Source organism: Chlorocebus sabaeus, chromosome 7, assembly GCF_047675955.1.
Source record: "Chlorocebus sabaeus isolate Y175 chromosome 7, mChlSab1.0.hap1, whole genome shotgun sequence".
NCBI lineage: Eukaryota > Metazoa > Chordata > Mammalia > Primates > Cercopithecidae > Chlorocebus > Chlorocebus sabaeus.
In genome coordinates this window covers 22,474,547-22,490,022 of record NC_132910.1, presented here as the reverse complement: position 1 = coordinate 22,490,022, position 15,476 = coordinate 22,474,547, and the positions used below count along the sequence as shown (strand labels likewise).

The window sequence follows — 15,476 nt, the reverse complement described above, 5'->3', positions numbered from 1 at the left end:
ATCGAAGGCCTTTTCTGCATCTATTGAGATAATCATGTGGTTTTTGTCATTGGTTCTGTTTATGTGATGGATTACATTCATTGATTTGCATATGTTGAACCAGCCTTGCATCCCAGGGATGAAGCCAACTTGGTCATGGTGGATGAGCTTTTTGATGTGCTGCTTGATTCGGTTTGCCAGTATTTTACTGAGGATTTTCACCTCAATGTTCATCAGGGATATTGGCCTGAAATTTTCTTTTCTTACTGTGTCTCTGCCAGGTTTTTGAATCAGGATGACGATGGCCTCATAAAATAAGTTAGGGAGGAGTCCCTCTTTTTCTACTGTTTGGACTAATTTCAGAAGGAATGGTACCAGCTCCTCCTAGTACCTCTGGTAGAATTCGGCTGTGAATCCGTCAGATCCTGGGCTTTTTTTGGTTTGCAGGCTATTAATTACTGCCTCAATTTCAGAACTTGTTATTGCTCTATTCAGGGATTCAACTTCTTCCTGATTTAATCTTAGGAGAGTGTATGCATCCAGGAATTTATCCATTTCTTCTAGATTTTCTAGTTTATTTGCTGGAGGTGTTTATAGCATTCTCTGATGGTAGTTGTATTTCTGTGGGATAAGTGGTGATATCCCCTTTACCAATTTTGATTGTGTCTATTTGATTCTTCTCTTCTCTTTTTTTTTTTTTCATGAAATTATTTATTTATAGTGTATGGACAATGAACCACATTCAACTTTTCTATTTAGACTCGAAGTTTCAAATGTACCTTCAAAGAGTTCAACTTCTTCATTTTACAGATAAGAAAATTAACCCCAGTTTGGGGATGTGACTTCCCTAAAGTCACATTTGTATTTCTATCCCTCAAGAGCCTCATCCCAATCAATCTCCATACTTGCATAGGGCTTGAGTTCTCTCTCTTTTTTTTTTTTTTTTTAGACAGAGTCTCACTCTTTCACCCAGGCTGGAGTGCAGTGGTGGGATCCCAGCTCACTGCAACCTCTGCCCTCCAAGCTCAAGCAATTTTCCTGTCTCAGTCTCCCAAGTAGCTGAGACCACAGGCACACGCCACTAGGCCTGGCCAATCCTTGTAGTTTTAGTAGAGATGGGTCAGGCTGGTCTCGAACTCCTGACCTCAGGTGATCCACCAACCTCAGCTTCCCAAAGTGCTGGGACCACAGGCACAAGCCACTGCACCTGGCCACCAGGCTTGAGTTTTGTTTTTCTTTCTTTTTTTTTTTTTTGAGATGGAATCTTTCTCTGTCGCCCAGTCTGGAGTGCAGTGGCACGATCTTGGGTCAATGAGACCTCCACCTCCCCAGTTGAGGTTATTCTCCTGTCTCAGCCTCCCAAGTAGCTGGGATAACAGGCGCCTGCCACTATGCCTGGCTAATTCGGGCTTGAGTTTTCAAAGTGCATTGACATACATCTTGGTGTCTCAGGTTCTCCATGTACAAATTGGGGTTAATTATGGAAACTATGTCATTCAAGACTACTGTGAGAATTAAATGAAATCGCCTCCAGTAAGCATTAACAATTGTTATTATCTTCTTAAATAAAAATTGTGGGAGGCCATTGTTTTCGACTGAGCTCCTGGAATAGGCTCAACAGAGCAAACCAAACCAGAATAGAGTCACTAGTTCTAGGTGCCCTTTAATCAAACTGAACTTTAAAATGAGCCAACTTTCCAAAAAATAAGGTATTCACAGTGGCCAATCAGAAGGGGCCCAGTTTATCTGAGCCAGTATGATAATGAAGTCCCCTCTATTCTAACCCTATAAGGAAAGTAACTTTGAAATGAATAATTTGCTGGGTGTGGTGTCTCACACCTGTAATCCCAGCACCTTGGGAGGCCAAGGTGGGAAGACTGACCCCAGGAGTTCCAGACCAGCCCCGGCAACATAAGGAGACCCTGTCTCTACAAAAACTAAAAAACTAGCCGAGTGCAGTAATGCATCCCAGCAGTCCCAACTACTTACGAGACTGAGGTGGGAGGATCGCTTGAGCCCAGGAGGATGAGGCCGCAGCGAGCCGCCATCCCACCACTGCACTCCAGCCTGGGCAACACAGCGAGACTCCATCACTAAAAATAAATAAATAAATAAAAATAAGTAAAAAAAAATGAACAATCTACTTTTTGTTCTCTATTTTTTGCTTCTTTGCCACTTTTCTGCCTATAAAACCAACCCTCTCTGCTCTGCTCACTGGAATTCCTTCTATTTTACAGATGGGATGGTGCCCAATTCACGAATCATTAATAAAAGCCATTTAGATTTTTTCAACTCAACTTGTTGAAAGTTTGCTTTTCAACATCTTTATTGTAATAATTACTGTCTTGTGGAATTTCCTCCACAGTCTTGGAAGGCAGGCTCTTTTCTTCTTTATTAGTCTGGCTAGCAGTCTATGTATTGTGTTAATCTTTTCAAAAAACCAGTTCCTGCATTCATTGATCTTTTGAAGGGTTTTTCGTGTCTCTGTCTCCTTCAGTTCTGCTCTGATCTTAGTTATTTCTTTTCTTCTGCTAGCTTTTAAATTTGTTTGCTCTTGCTTCTCTAATTCTTTTAATTGTGATGTTAGGGTATCGACTTTAGATCTTTCCTGCTTTCTCCTTTGGGCATTTAGTGCTATAAATTTCCCTCTAAACACTGTGTTAGCTGTGTCCCAGAGATTCTGGTACGTTTTGTCTTTGTTCTCATTGGTTTCAAAGAACTTATTTACTTCTGCCTTAATTTTGTTATTTACTCAAGTATTCATTCAGGAGCAGGTTGTTCAGTTTCCATGTACTTGTGTAGTTTTGAGTGAGTTTCTTAATCCTGAGTTCTAATTTGATTGCACTGTGGTCTAAGAGACTATTTGTTATGATTTCCACTGTTTTGCATTTGCTGAGGAGTATTTTACTTCCAATTATGTGATCAATTTTAGAGTAAGTGCTATGTGGTGTGCAGAAGAACGTATATTCTGTTGATTGGGGTGGAGAGTTTTGTAGATATCTATTACGTCTGCTTGGTCCAGAGCTGAGTTCAAGTCATGAATATCCTTGTCAATTTTCTGTCTCATTGATCTAATATTGACAGTGGGGTGTTAAAGTCTCCCACTATTATTGTGCAGGAGTCTAAGTCTCTTTTTAGTTCTCTAAGAACTTGTTTTTATAAATCTGGGTGCTCCTATATTGGGTGCATATATATTTAGGATAGTTAGCTCTTCTTGTTGCATTGATACCTTCACCATTATGTAATGCCCATCTTTATCTTTTTTGATCTTTGTTGGCTTAAAGTCTGTTTTATCAGAGACTAGGATTGCAACCCCTGCATTTTGTTTGTTTGTTTTCTTTTTGCTTTCCATTTGCTTGGTAAATATTCCTTCATCCCTTTATTTTGAGCCTATGTGTGGCTTTGAACATGAGATGGGTCTCCTGAATACAGCACACCAGTGGGTCTTGACTCTTTATCCAATATGGCAGTCTGTGCCTTTTAACTGGGGCACTTAGCCCATTTATATTTAAGGTTAATATTGTCATGTGTGAATTTGATCTTGTCATCATGATGATAGCTGGTGATTTTGCATATTAGTTAATGCAGTTTCTTCATAGTGACCCTGGTCTCTATATTTTGGTGTGTTTTTGCAGTGGCTAGTACCGATTTTTCCTATCCATATTTAGTGCTTTCTTCAGGAGCTCCTGTAAGGCAGGCCTGGTGGTGACAAAATCCCTCAGCATTTCTGCAAAGGATTTTATTTCTCCTTCCCTTATGAAACTTAGTTTGGCTGGATATGAAATTCTGGGTCAAAAATGCTTTTCTTTAAAAATATTGAATATTGGGCTCTCTTCTGGCTTGTAGGATTTCTGCAGAGAGATCTGCTGTTAGTCTGATAGGCTTCCTTTTGTAGGTAACCTGACCTTTCTCTCTGGCTGCCCTTAACATTCTTTTTTCCTTCATTTCAAGCTTGGAGAATCTGACGATTATGTGTCTTGGGGTTGCCCTTCTCGAGGAGTATCTTAGTGGTGTTCTCTGTATTTCCTGAATTTGAATGTGGGTGTGTCTTGCTAGGTTGGGGAAGTTCTCCTGGATAATTTCCTTAAGTATATTTTCCAACTTGGTTCCATTCTCCCCATCACTTTCAGGGACCCCATCAATCGTAAGTTTGATCTTTTCACAGAGTACCATATTTTTTGGAGGCTTTGTTCAATCCTTTTCATTCTTTTTTATCTAATCTTGTCTTCATGCTTTATTTCATTAAGTTCATCTTCAATCTCTGATATCCTTTCTTCTGCTTGATCCATTTGGCTATTGATACTTGTATATGCTTCACGAAGTTCTCATGCTGTTTTTCAGCTCCATCATGTCATTTATGCTCTTTTCTAAACTGGATATTCTAGTTAGCAGTTCCTGTAACCTTTTGTCAAGGTTCTTAGCTTCCTTGCATTGGGTTAGAACACGCTGCTTTAGCTCAGAGGGATTTGTCATCACCCACTTTCTGAAGCCTACTTCTCTGTCAATTCGTCAAACTCATTCTCTGTCCCGTTTTGTGCCCTTGCTGGAAAGGAGTTGTGATCATTTGAAGGAGAAGAGGCATTCTGGTTTTTGGAATTTTCAGCGTTTGTGTGCTGATTTTTCCTCATCTTCATGGATTTATCTACCTTTGATCTTTGAGACTGACGACATTTGGATGGGGTTTCTGTGTGTGGGGGTCCTTTTTGTTGATGTTGATGTTATTGCTTTCTGTTTGTTTTTATTCCAACAGTCTGGCCCCTCTCCTGTAGGTCTGCTGGAGTTTGCTGGAGGTCCATTCCAGACCCTATTTGCCTGGATATTACCAGTGGAGTCTGCAGAACAGCGTAGATTCCTGCCTGCTCCTTCCTGCTGTATGAGGTGTCTGTCAACCCCTACTGGGAGGTCTCTCCCAGTCAGGAGGCATGGGGGTCAGAGACCCATGTGAGGAGGCAGTCTGTCCCTTAGCAGAGCTCGAGCACTGTGCTGGGAGAACCCTCCTTGTCAGGATCCGCTGCTCTCTTCAGAGCCAGCAGGTAGGAATGTTTAGGCCCACTGAAGCTGCACCCACAGCCACCCCTTCTCCCAGGTGCTCTGTCCCAGGGAGACGGGAGTTTTATTTATAAGCCCCTGACTGGGGCTCTTCTTGCCTTTCTTTCAGAGATGCCCTGCCCAGTGAAGAGGAATCTAGAAAGGCAGTCTGGCCACAGCCACTTTGCCGTGCTCTGTTGAGTTACTTCCAGTCCTTAGCATGGTCAGGTGAAAGCCACCTACTCAAGCCTCAGTAATGGTGGATGCCCCTCCCTCCACCAAACTTGAGTGTCCCAGGTCGACTGCAGACTGCTGTGCTGGCAGCAAGAATTTCAAGCCAGTGGTTCATAGCTTGCTGGGCTCCATGGAAGTAGGATCCACTGCGCGAGATCACTTGGCTCCCTGGCTTCAGCCCCCTTTCCAGGGGAGAGAACGGTTTTCTCTCACTGGGGTTCCAGGCACCACTGGGGTTCCAGGCACCAGTGGGGTATGAAACAAAAAAACTCCTGCAGTTGGCCTGGCATCTGCCCAAACAGCCGCCCAGTTTTGTGCTTGAAACACAGAGCCCTGGTAGTGTAGGCACACGAGGGAATCTCCTGGTCTGCGGATGGCAAAAACCATGGGAGAAGTGTAGTATCTGGGCCAGATAGCACAGCCCCTCATGGCTTTCCTTGGCTAGAGGAGGGAGTCCCCCAACCCCTTGCACTTTCCGGGTGAGGCGACACACCCCTCTGCTTCTGCTCACCCTCCATAGGCTGTATCCACTGTCTAACCAGTCCCAGTGAGATACACCGGGTACCTCAGTTGGAAATGCAGCAATCACCCGCCTTCTGCATTGGTCTCAGGGAGCTGCAGACCAAAGCTGTTCCTATTTGGCCATTTTGCCAGATCCTCATAAATGCTTAATGACTATCTATTATGTGCCAGTAACTGTGCACACTATAGTGCTCTGGATGGGCTTACATCCCAAAAGGGAAACGTCCACATGTAACGAGATCATTACAGTAATTGTGTTTTGATTTATTCATTTGTCAATAAACATTTATTAAACAACTACTATGTATATTGAGCCCCTACTAGGCACTGTGTTAGGGTCTATCACAGAATAATGTGGTATATGATTTTTTTTTCTCAAAGTACTTTGGAAGACTACATGTATAGACTTCAATTGGCTTGAGCATATAGCATGAAAATGTGGCAAGAGAAGAGAAAGAAGACTATAAAAGTATATAGTAGATAAATCGTGAATGGCCCTATATACTTTGATAAGGCATTTAGACTTTATCCCAGCATATGAATAGAAAAGTATTCAGGGTTGCCAGGGAGTGGTACAATCAGGTGTGTGTTTTAGAAGGCTATCTAGGGCAGTGCCATAGTTGGGGCAGTGCAGGAGGGAGGGTATTCAGCAGTTCTTTCCACACCTATCAAGTTATGATTAGTAGTTGTGGGCACCTATACAAGCTGACTGCTCTTTTCATCTTGACACCTTTGGTTTTTATTGATTCCACACACCCTAAGAATACTTATGTTTGCTATAATCCACGGCAGGCAACCTTGTTTCAAAGGTGTACTCAACATTTCTTTTGCAACTCTGCTGATAAATGTACTGCTTCCATTTATCAGACAACATCTGATAAGATTACCTTATTTTCACCCATACTCTCTATCTAAACTAATTTGTAGCAAATATAACTATAGCATTTCCTGCCATAACCCAATCAATGATGGTGGTGCTGCTGCTGTTGACAATTTAACAAGGCAATCAAAAATCACAGACTTCCATTTCCTCAGCTAGTCTCATTCTATATTCACCATGATTAACCCTTGGTAACCAGTTATACTGAAGAATCTTTAAGAGCTTTTTCCAATTGCTGAATGCAAAATCGAAAGCAAGCTTTTAAACAGACAACACCTGAGCAGTGTTTTCCAACTAGGTCTCATTGGCAGATTCACCTGAAATAATTAAAAACACAGATTACCAGGTTTGAGTCTCAGTGAGGCAGGGGGTGAGGGGTGAAATCAGAAATGTGTATAAAATGCATGTGTATAAAATGCCCTAGGTGAGGTTATGAATTAGGCTAACTTGGTAAACCCTAGATGGAAGCTACTCTAATAAGTTCCTTATAATTAAAGCAGCATTAAGCACATATTTTTCTTTTAAATACTTTAATGAAACTTAGGCAATCACTTTAAGTAATTGCCACCCATTTAATGTTTACTGAAACAGTTTACAACTAATTCACATGCCATTTTCTAAATGCTTCAGGCTTACTTGGCTTTCCTACCACGCATTAAACAGTTTGTTAACTATTAATAAAGAGTAAAGAAAAATCAGAAACCAGAGGTCATTTTAACAGTTAAAAGGGCCACTGAGAAGCATGACTTATAATTAGCAAAATACATGTGAGCTCCTTGTGGCATTAACTAGGACCTTATGATCCATGCTTTAAAGCAAGAGCAGGCAAAGAAAAAGCAACATCCTTCCTAAAATAAGTCACCTTTTCTTTTTGACCACTGTCAATCAGAAAAATTCTATTTTTGCAGGTAACTGAGTATTTGTGAAGTGGAACTCTAATAAATGAACTCAGTGCAAAATGTATCAAAATGAAAAATAAAAATTGCTAACATTCATTATGCAATTACTATTCTTAGTGCTTAGTCCCCATTCAAAGTTCTTTGCATTTAATTTTTTCCATTTAATAATGCTAGGTATTATTATCTTTTTTTTTTTTTTTTTTTTTTTTGAGACAGAGTCTTGCTCTGTTGCCAAACTGAGTTTAGGGGCGCGATCTCAGCTCACTGCAACCCCCGCTTCCTAGGTTCAAGCAATTCTCCTGCTTCAGCCTCCCGAGTAGCTGGGACTACAGGCGCGAGCGCCACCACGCCCGGCTAATTTTTGTATTTTTAGTAGAGACAGGGTTTCACCATGTTGGCCAGGACGGTCTCAATCTCTTGACCTCATGATCCGCCTGCCTCGGCCTCCCAAAGTGCTGGGATTATAGGTGTGAGCCACTGTACCCAGCCTATTATCCCATTTTATAGATAAGGAAACAGAGGCACAGAAAGCTTAGTAACTGCTCAAGGTCAGACAGCTAACAAATAGCAGACAGAAACTGAAACCAGGAAGTCTGACTTCGGAGCCTATGCTCTTAACCACCCTGGTGTACTGTCACTAAGAGAATTAGGGACTTGAACTGAGTCCCTGTGGAGCTCCCTCAAGAGGTAGAGGAGCTTTAACAAGAAACACAGGAAGGAATGGATGTTGAAAACAAGTCCGCCTTGCAAATCAGTATCCAATTCACTACTGAGTGCCTACTATGTGTTGGGCATGGCACTCAATGCTTTAGGAAATATTACTATAAAGATGAATAATGCAGAGTCCCTTCTCATCTTCATTGTTTCTTCAATTGTCATCTCTTCCATAAAGCCTCCCCGGGCTCTGAACACTACAATACCACTTTTCACACTGCATTACAAAGTCTTCATATGTCTGTGTCTCCTCCCATTACGCTGTTCTTTGGCCCATGATGGGAACAGATGCCACGTGTTAGCTCCTTTTCCAGTACCTAGATTCCTCGTACAGTGTGCTTGGACACACTGCTGTCTCTCTGTAGATGTTTTATAAATGCACGAATGGATGAAACACAGAGGACATGGAAGTGAAATAACATGCTCTGAGATTCACAGTGTGCTAGTGGTAAAGATGGGGAAAGGTTTTGCATATCCCAGCTCTACTCCAAAGTTCTGTCTAATATAACACATGCACCACACTAGTATCTTTTGCTAAAACTGCATGATTTAACATTTTAGCATACATTATGAAAAAAATGCTCACATTTCATCTTTACGCTTCATCTCTCATTTAACATGCTAAACCCTTATAAGCAGGTGCCATTGCATACCTCACTTACTGTGTCAGGCCATGCTAAAGGGATATTTGCAATTGAATCTTTAGAATGGAACAGACCTCTTAAGTAGCTCAATCTAAAAATGAAGGTTTAGTTAGATCAAGTCACTTGCCAAAGGTTACACTGCTAGTAAGAGACAGAACTGGAACTTAAATCTAACTCAAAATCCCACACTAGTAATAATGGTGCTATTTTTGTGCATTCAAAGATCCATGTCCCAACTTCACCACCTACTAGTTATGTGACCTTGGAAAAATTATTTAACTCTTCTGAGCCTCATTTTTATCATCTTTGAGGCAAGTAATTGAGAACTCACAGAAATGATATAAGGGTTAAATGAGCTCATGAATGTAAAGTGTCAGTCACACAGTAGGTATTCAACAAATATGTATTGATAATCCCATCAAATAAGATTCTGCCCAGTAATTGAGCACATTTGTTAACAATTGATTTAGATCATAGAACTTCTATCAATTGCAGTGCTATAAAAACAACTATGCTGGAATTTATTTCCCAACTAAAGAGTTCCAAGTTGTCCACAAAATTAAAATTTTATCAAAGTAAGGTTCTGCAGTAAATACAGACAGCTATAGGTTAAGACTCTTCTAAGACAACTTTTCCTATCTCTTTTTAATCAGTAAAGAGTCTAAAATACAAGGTCAAAACCTTGCCCAAGGCTGAATCAGTCATTTAGAATCTGGACCCAGAATCTGGTCACGTGTTCTCACTTAATCATAGCTGTCTCGCTTCCACACTAAGGTATAGTTCCTTTTACAATAGCAATTCTGTGATGATTAATTTTATATGTCAACTTGACTGGGCTAAGGAATGCCCAGATAGCTGGTAAAACATTATTCTAGGTTTGCCTCTTCTGAAAGAGATCAGCATTTGAATCAGTAGACTGTGTAAAGAAGGTTGCCCAACCAATGAGCTTGGACATCATCCAATTTGTTGAGGGACAAAATCAAACAAAAAGATGGAGGAAAGGTGAATTCACCTTTGTGTTTAAGCTGGAGCATGCATCTTCTCCTGTTCTGAGACATCAGTGCTCCTGGTTCTTGGGCTTTCAGACTCAGACCAGGACATTGGCCCACCAATTCACAGGCTTTTAGATTCAGAATGAATTACACCACTGGCTTTCCCTGGTCTCAAGCTTGCAGACAGCAGATGGTGGGACTTCTTGGCCTCCATAATTACAACAGCCAATTCCTATGATAAATATATATACACACGTATATCTCCATATATCCTCTTGGTTCTGCTTCTCTGGAGAACCCTAATACAACTTACCATATGAGGCAGAGTTTCTACCCAGTAAAGGAAGAATTCAGAAGATCTAATTTCACATTCAGCCTCTGCCACATACTAGCTCTGTGAATCAGGCCCAAGTTTCTTCATTGATGGAATGGGAATGAAATAGCTTTTTCAAGTAATTATTATGGGGATTAAATAAGACAATGCATAAGAATAGGCCTAGCACAGAATCAAGAATATAACAGGCATTCAATAGATGTTGATGAAACTGAATCTGGGGTTTTCAAGATGCAGACAAGTGTCCGTGTCTTTATTGGAAGTACTTAAAATACAGAGAAGAAAGGCAGGACAGAAGGAGGCAGCGAGGGGAAAAAGGAAAAAAGGGAGGGAGGAGAAGAAAGGGAAGTAGAAGAAGAAGAGGAAGGGAAGAAAAAGAGATTTGAAAAACACCTATCAGGATGCTATAGCTGCAATTCTGTTTAGAAGGAGCAGGAATACTTCAAAGTCTATGATTTTGATCCTGAATTACAATGTAAAATTACGGCCTCCCATCTTATTCTTTCTGCTAATCCTAACAGAAACTGTGATTCCTGAGGAGCTAATCAAAAACTGAAACAGAGTAGTCATGAAGAGATTCATCTGTGTAGACTGGAAGAGTTGTTTTTCAAGAGGAGGTCCATTAGCAAGACACCAGAAGATAAAAAGTGCCTTTGAGCATGAACAACAAAGAATCTGCAAACATTCTTGACAGAGAGACAGGGATATGTGTGAAATGCTAATAGGCATACTGATTTGCTGTGAAATAAACCTTACAACTGTACAAATGCCATTTGGGCTACATTTTATTATAGATGACCAATCTGCTTTTCTTTACTCACAAGGAAGCATTACATGAGTTATCAATAAACGTCTCCACCTCCCTTTTTACCATTTATCTCTCCCTCCCTTGCCCAGCTAAATCCTCAGATTTGTATCTGTAATGTGCCTCACCTTACAAGCTGTATGACTTAAGATCACTACCACATTCGCAGAAGAGATTAAAGCAGAGGAAAATGATGTCTGATGGAAATTACTTTACGGAGAGAAAAAGACTAGCACCGCCTGATTTTTATACTTTCCTTAATGGCAGATGGTAAGCTCCATTTATAATAGAACATTGTAAACATCAGAAAAAAAGTGATTACTACAAAAAGTGAAAAAGTCTAAGGAAACATAAAGGAGCTTGAAAAACAATCTATCTAAAATCCATTTACCAAAATCTATACTTGGGTAGAGTATAAACTTTGATGTTTTCCATCCCCAAAATACCCTATTTTGGCCTAACATGACATTATCCTCTTTTCCTATATGGTTGCCAAATTCCAATTTTAAATGTGTTACCTAAGAGTTACACATTGAAGGCTGGGGCATCATTGCCCTTGAAGGTCACCGTTGAAATGATGTGTGTCTAGATGCGTGTCCCATCTAGAAACAGGCTGTCAAAAACTACACATTCAAGATCGAGTGCCTCTCTTCCAGAATCACAGCACACCAGGAGTCAACACTGCAGGCAGTGCACACCAAAGAGAATGAGCCATAGGCAACCCCATTAGCTTCAAGATTTACAGTCCATTTCCATACATCCCCTTTGCGACACAGTTTGCTGCCTTATACTTTCAAAGGTAATTTTCATTGATAAGGGATATCCGTTACCTTCATACTCTGTGGAAGTAAGCAAAGAATCATTGTGACCATAGAGAAAAATCAGAGTCACAGAATTTTAGGTCTGGAAGGGACCTTTTAGGTTATACAGAAATATGATTTTATAAGAAAGAAGACAGAGGTTCAGAGACATTAAGGGACTTGTCCAGGCTCAGCAAGTTACTAGCAGAATCAAGATTTTTTAAAAATCATTATTCTCAGTGCATTGCTCTTTCTACCACTTAAGCATACTTTATCAATAGCCTGATTGTTTCTGAAATTTTACAATACTTCCTTTGCTAAAACTGAAAAAAAAAAATCATCTTTATTTCCAAAGCTCAGAAGACTAAACATATAGCCTCAGATTCATATATGTACCTCCTCCCCATTTCTACAATTATCAATGCCCTTCCTACTTTGCAACTGAAATAAAATAACATCCTACTAAGCTATGCCATCTTTTGCAATGCACCAAACATCAAATATACAGAACAAAACTAAGACTGTCTTACTTTTGACTTATAGAAAGTGCTCTTCAGAAGTTTGGCGGGGAAGGTAACAGATGACAAGGATTCTCTGCCTAAGCTTAAGGACCTGGCATTTCTCAAGAACCAGCTGGAGCGCCTGCAGTGGCACATGGAAGACAAAGTCAACAGCAGAGCAGGCCGGGATGGCTCGCTGTTGTCCTCCCCATTCCTCAAGGAATTCCTGGCTGGCTATGGTGGTCAAACTGAAGGCAACAGTAGTATTGGGCTTTGCAAGGGGCACCTGCGCTGACAATCTATGCAGCTCAGGCTATGCTGTGCCCAACATGGAGATGACACTGAAAGACTGACTATTTGCACTCACTATGCAAGGGCCCGAATAGCTCTAGATGCAATGAGAGAGGCAGAATAAGGAGCTGGGGCCTGCAGGTAGAGACCCTATCTGGCTTCCCTGGCTGTCATCCATTTGTTTCTCCAACTTTCATGCTGCCTTTATCCTTGCCTCCCTTCCTGCAGAGTGTGCACAGTGGCTTGTCAGCCTGCACCCTGGATTCCTTCTTCCCTCCCCTAACTCCGTCAGACTGGCCCCAAGACTGTGGCTTCAAGGGCCACCAGTCCCTTACTCTTCAAGCCCTGGCAAATGACTCTGATCTTCAGTATCCTCTCTGGCAATGCTCCATGGCTCCTACTGGGAGCTGGCTCCATAACTTGATTTCCCCTAAATGTGTTGCAATCCCACTCCCCTTGCTAACTACACAGGCCACCCAAGGTCTGGGGTGGGTATGAGTGTAGTGGACATTGATGCTACTCCTATCCACTGCCACGTATGGTGCCCATCCCCCATGCTGGCACTGTGCCACGTGGACAGCCAGGTGCCCAGAATTCCAGCCCTCCTCAATTGTGGAGCTGAGTTGACCAAACTACTGTTAAGCACTTTCTCCCTTATAGGGAGCTGGCAAGCATGGCTGTAAGGGGCCCCCACTCTGGCACTAAGCTGCTCTCTTCACACTATCAGCCGTGATCTGTGGCACAAACAACAACCTGGTGATCTATCTTCAGCCATGGACCCCGGCACCTATCAGGTGCTGAGCAATCTCAAGATTGGAAGCGGGCCCTGTTCCACTGTCTCTGCCTCCAGCACTGCTTCTCTGCACCTCAGGGGTTAGCATTACTGCTGCTAATGGCTGCAGAGGCCTGCTATCCACCAGACGGCCCATAAGACCTTGAGAACATCCTTCCTGGGCCCCCTCCAGAAGCTGCTGCCAGCCCCATGCCCCTACATATCAATCCACTGGGCCTGCTGCTCCTCATCCTGGACTGCCTCATTTCAGGTCTGTCGTCACTGCATAGAGAGCTGCTCATGAAGAGACGGCAGCTGCCCCTGGCACTTTAGAATGTCTGCCTCTAGACATTCTAAATGTCTTTGGTGTGCTCCTGAATCTAGATCTGCATCCGCTGGTGGCCCCGGCCCAGGCCTCCTGGAAGGCTTGTCAGCATGAGCAGAACTTGTGGTGCTGAGCTAGGGCTAAATGGACTGCTCATGTCCACTGTCATGAAGCACGGCAGCAGTATCACATGCCTCTTGGCTGTGTTCTACTCGCTGGTGGTCCATGCCATGATCTCAGCAGTCCTGCTGCGGCTGCAGCTCACAGCCACCCTCTTCCTGGCCACGTTGCTCATCATCAGCCTGGCCGTGTGCCCATACTATGGCAGCCGCTAGTCCCTGACCTCCTTCACCCGGACTCCAGACCCTGTAGATTGGGTGCCACCATCAGAGCCCCCTCCCAGGCCTCCTTTCCACTTCCCTCAGCAGTCCAGTAACAACTGCCTTGTGAGAAAAGCTGGAGGAGTGAGAGCAGTCAGATTATTCTCTGGAGATGGGCAGATGAAGGGGTAGCCCTAGGAGACATGAAAAATGGGTTTGATTAAGGAAATTCTTATCATCCTCCTGCCCTCTCATCAAGTTCTCCCAGACTAAAGAATTAAGATAACATCAATACCTGGGTCTGAGAAATGATCCTATCCCTGCCTCATCCTGCATGAAAGCAGTTGATCAAAATGGGGTGTGTGCAACAAGTGGCTTTCCTTGCCTACTTTGGTCACCCCAGCAGAGCCACTGCCCCCACGCCCTCTGGCTGGCTGTTCCAGCCCAACCATGGTGCATGACTCTCCCATAAGGGGCATTCAACTTCCCACTGTCACGCAGGAAGGCCCAACTGCCATAAATTACACAACCATTACCCCAGCCACTCTGATAATCTCCCCCAGTTCCAGCAATGCCTACAGACATGCCCCCTGCCCTCTTCACAGTGCTGGCTCCCCACACCTAGCCTTTGTTCTGGAAACCCAGAGAGGATTGGGGTTTGACTCATCTCAGGAAATGTTGGCCCTGGGCCCTGGCTTAAACCTACACTCTTGACCTCTCTGATCATCCTAAAAGCCATCTTGAAGCCCACAGCCTACTCGAAGTCTTGTAGGAGGTACCATGCTTCTTATTCTGGGTCCTGTCCAGGCCAAGCAGTCTCCTAGCTCCTAACATCCCGGGGAACCTCTATACAGAGCAACCTGAGACCAGGTACAGGTCTCTCAATCAATGCCTGACCAGGTACCTGTAGCTCAATCAATGTGTCTTCAATTACATAAGTGTAAGTTCTTAATAAAGAGTTCTAGGGTATACAGTGGTTCCTACAACTACACACACAAAAAAGTGCTATTCATTTCCTTAGCACCTGTCTCCAAAGTCCCTGTTTCCTATGGCATAAACAATAGAAAGACTGGTCAGTAGCCAGCTGGCTGAAGTCATACATCCTTCACACCACTTTTCTGCCTCATGGACAGCAAAAATGAGAGTCTCTTAACTCAGCTTATTCCACAGTTCATTCAAACTCAAGATAAAACTTTTCTCTGAAAATATAAATGAGGCTCACATTATGAACACCTAGAGGTGTTAGACATTCTCCTTCAGAAAAGATGTTATGAAAATAAACATAATAGCTAGACTAATAAATAAAAGTTGCTAAGATTTCTCTAAAGTTGAACCCTACAGAACATTTTCAGCTGAAGAGTTAAAGGAGTTTTCAATGGAAAGAGTGAGCACATAAACTGAAGATAGAGCCAAGCAATGAAATGAAACTGGCCACTC

At 42.5% G+C, this 15,476-nt stretch overlaps 1 protein-coding gene and 1 pseudogene across 2 annotated transcripts in view; one reads left to right on the top strand and one right to left on the bottom strand.

The window, feature by feature from the left end:
• Positions 1-15,476, bottom strand: part of SLC4A4 (solute carrier family 4 member 4) — a 390,757-nt gene that overhangs the window by 259,349 nt on the left and 115,932 nt on the right. The window lies entirely within an intron of this gene.
• On the top strand, positions 12,520-14,333 carry LOC119622510 (probable UDP-sugar transporter protein SLC35A4; annotated as a pseudogene).